Genomic DNA, 3,847 nt, shown 5'->3' with positions numbered 1-3,847 from the left:
TAACTTACCTATAGGGTCAAATGCAAGAACAGAGGACACAAGAATTGCACAATACTCGAGAACTAACTACTATTGGACTAAATGGTATGAGAGGTTCACCAAATAATGAAGCACCATGGTGCGTGGACTCGCCTGCTAAGATTCACCTGAGTGATAATGTGTTACTTGCACTGTCCCCATCATGATATTATATATATAAGCAACTTGATATTTGAAAAAAGGATAATAGATTTTGACTAAACTGCAACATTGAATGCAATTATCCATGAAGCACTATTGTGTGATGGACTTGCTTGTGTGAATTGACTGAGTGATATGAGTTACATGTATTTACACTGTTTGTTATTTAACCAATTTTTAAAAAATATTGATTTTGATTGAACTGCATAGTTATCTTACAATACAATAATTTTATTCAAATTCTTGTCCTCCATTTGTCCCTTATACAGTTACAATGAAGATCTCAAGTTGATCAATGTTAATCCTATAAAAATCGATTTTGCCACACTATTATTTTGATTCTTTTTATATTTATGGTTATGTATAGTAATGACTATCATTGATAATTTATGATGCATAACAACTAAGTAGTCTATAATGTGTATGTGTAATGATTGTGATTAATATGAGAGGTGTGGTAGAGAGGTGTGTGGTGATATGAAACATGTAAGTAATTATCATTGTTGCATGGTTGCTATTCAGTCTCTTTCTCTCTTAATCTTTATCCATCCTGGTTGTTCAATAATATACTGGTAGATCCTTGGTGGCTATTGATCATCCCCACTACAGTTATGAAAAATGATAACAATTATTTTAATGATATGTTAAGAAAATAACCCTTATAGTATCCATCTAATGCAGCCTTAATTCTAATTTTATTAATAATAAAGATAAATGGTTTGAAACTGTAGAAGGCCAACAAAGCTGTCATAATATTTGCCTTCCCTAGGCACTTATGTAATTTGGTGATCGGCATTATTTTGTATATACTATATACAATAATACACCAGGCAATATGAAATATGAAAATGTATTTTTTGACAAGCTATGTAAGACTTACTGTGTAGAAACACATACTGTCAAACTCTTCTATTATAGAGACTAAAGGAAAGGGAGAGAAGGAATTTAAGGGTTGCCCCCATTAATTATATTATTGTATTAATCATTTATAGCAACAAACAAAATATGCATTTGCATACAATATCTAAAACTGACTCATGCACAATAATGAATTCACGATTCAAAATTATTTCTAATTGTAATCAACCTACATTGTTGAATTTGCTAATCACTAGAGGTGGGCAATATGGTACTAAATTTTTCAATACCAGGCCTTTCATACCAAGTACTTGATACTAAATACCGTAAATGTTCAAATAAAAGCCCGGGCGTTTATTTCTTTCCAGGAGAAAAAAATTGCGTAAAATAAACAAAAGAAAAAGTAAAACTGAGATTTGAACCCTGACCTCCAGGTTTAAGGCACTCAGCTTAACAAATTAGGCCATTTGGGACACTCTAAAGATTGTGGTACTTATATTGAGTAAAATATGCGTATCTATACTTGGAGATTCTTAGTACCAGGCGTTTATTCAAGCCCGGCCTTTATTTGAACATTTACGGTACTAGAATTGAGTATACTAATGACAATACCCAGCCACACCTAGTTTGATGTATGTACTAGTCATAATGACAGCCACACCTTTCATAATTACAAAAATGGTAGCTCATTTCCTTGATCTATACTATTTTTGCACTTATTATAGTCAATCTTTGACAGTATAGTCAATACTACGCTCATACTACTACATGTATGTATTGGTACTGATTAAGTATTGCCCACCTCTAATAAACATGGGTCTGGGCCCCATTGTAAGGCTGATCTCGCTGGTAATATCAATTTTTGAAAATAAAATGCTGTTCTTTCATAATATCAAATTAAGAAAACAAAATGGGACGATTTGTCCCTCCAAAAATTAATTACAGCTATTACGGTAGGAATTTAAATAAGAATGTATTATTATTTCCTTATAAAGTAGATAAACAGTGCCATATCATCGTGGGGCGTACCACAATCAAAACTTTAAAATGTGTCTACATGTCTACAAGGTTTTTTAAGTTATACTTAAATATGTTCCATACCTAAATATTTATATCTTCATGACCAGCTGAAGGAGAATTAGCTAGTAATGTAGATATGGTTAAAATGGCCCTAGCTCACCTATTTTCCTTACAGAAGGTGTATAAAAGAATTACTTTAATTTAAATCATTTATTAAATAAAATTTGTCTTTCATATTGCATATATATACACTAATGTATAAAAAGGATCAAGTGTGCTCCTGAGGAATAACAGCTAGCTTATATAGATCTACCACAGCAGATGGCATGCATGCAAGCTGCACTGCTGCTCCCAGCTAGCTACACCCAACTTGGAGGTGTGGCATGACATCATTATTATTGATAGCATGCAGCAAGCCCTTTTCTCTTCTTCTAAGCTCTATATGACATTATAATGGCACAAATACTGTTGCCTAGATGTAAAATTAGTCTATAGTTTACTCTGGTTCAAATTTAGAAGCTAGATTCTACATCTATAACTCACCAACAAGAAAGATTTAAAGAATCCCACACACAGAGATCTATTAGAGCAATAACAAGTCTTAATCTACTGTTAAAAGAGCCTTAGAGTACTACCTCTATTCCTGGGCATTTTCTTGTGAATTAAATAGCTTCTACCTAGAGCTACTAACATCTCAAGGGAGTGAAAAAAGAACTAACAGAAGAGGAGGCCTCTTCAAAAGCACACACAATAAAAGACACTCCTTGGAGACTGAAAATAGCTGCAATTTACTACCTACCGTAATCACTGTCCTCCGTAGCTAAATTCCACTTCTAATCTAAAAGCGTAATCACTGTCCTCCGTAGCTAAATTCCACTTCTAATCTAAAAGAAAAAGAAAGAGAAAAATGTAACTGGATTTAAGTCATCAATATATTCTACTCTTGTATCAATAATACGTACATTACATGCATATTACTAGCTGTGTGTAAATGATAATTGTACATGTATGTACATTTGCCAGGGAGTGGGTTTATGGTTCTGAGCTGGTTTGGAGCAACTTAATAAAATTAAAAAAAAACTGAAATTGATCAAAATTAATTCAAAATTTCTACATGTAATTTCAGGAAAAAATATAATAATATAATTTTTTTCTATTTATTTTGGTAAATTTTGGCCTGAGACCATGTACATAAACATTGGCTTAATTTTTTGAGCAAATTGAAAATCTGTAAAAAAGTTTTACTTAACCTGAATTAGCTTAAACTTTCTACACAACATCGAATCATCTCTTCAGCCGTTTTTGACAAAGAGAAATTAATTAAAATTACAGTCGCCATGCAAATGTGTACTCTCCTAATTAAATTATTGCTTTTTCTCAAAATTACTACAAAATTTGGACCACAAAAATTATACACATATGTGTGCATGTATAATATACTTACAAGAGCTAGAAATAGTGAAACATCATCAGACTTCTTTTAAGTCATCTTGTCCCTCCTTTGAAACGCTTACTGCCTCTTCTTTAACTGAGCGGTTCCTGTGGTTTGGGTATAACTTGTTGATAGTGGGTGGGGCAGGATCACTAGCAACATTTGCAGTTTCATTGATACCGAATGATGTAAGGGGTGTGGCCACACTACTTATCTATGCTATAAAAAGGATGAATAGAGAGGGAGAAAGAGAGAGAAAGAGAGAGAGAGAGAGAGAGAGAGAGAGAGACAGAGGGAGAGAGAGACAGAGAGACAGAGACAGAGAGAGACAGAGACAGAAAGACAGAGAGAGAGAGA

The 3,847-nt window shown here is 33.2% G+C and overlaps 1 long non-coding RNA gene across 1 annotated transcript; it reads right to left on the bottom strand.

Moving 5' to 3' along the window:
- Positions 1–537: 537 nt before the first annotated feature.
- On the bottom strand, positions 538–3,711 carry LOC109588668 (uncharacterized). The gene is made up of 4 exons (XR_002188295.1): positions 3,503–3,711; positions 2,858–2,942; positions 1,061–1,101; positions 538–783 (listed from the first exon to the last, which is right to left on the bottom strand). It is a non-coding gene; the product is annotated as an uncharacterized LOC109588668 (long non-coding RNA).
- Positions 3,712–3,847: the final 136 nt, after the last annotated feature.

This window comes from Amphimedon queenslandica, unplaced genomic scaffold, assembly GCF_000090795.2.
Source record: "Amphimedon queenslandica unplaced genomic scaffold, v1.1 AMPQUscaffold_11943, whole genome shotgun sequence".
Lineage (NCBI taxonomy): Eukaryota > Metazoa > Porifera > Demospongiae > Haplosclerida > Niphatidae > Amphimedon > Amphimedon queenslandica.
Note: the sequence above shows the minus strand (reverse complement) of the source record. Positions and strands in the feature narration are given on the sequence as shown.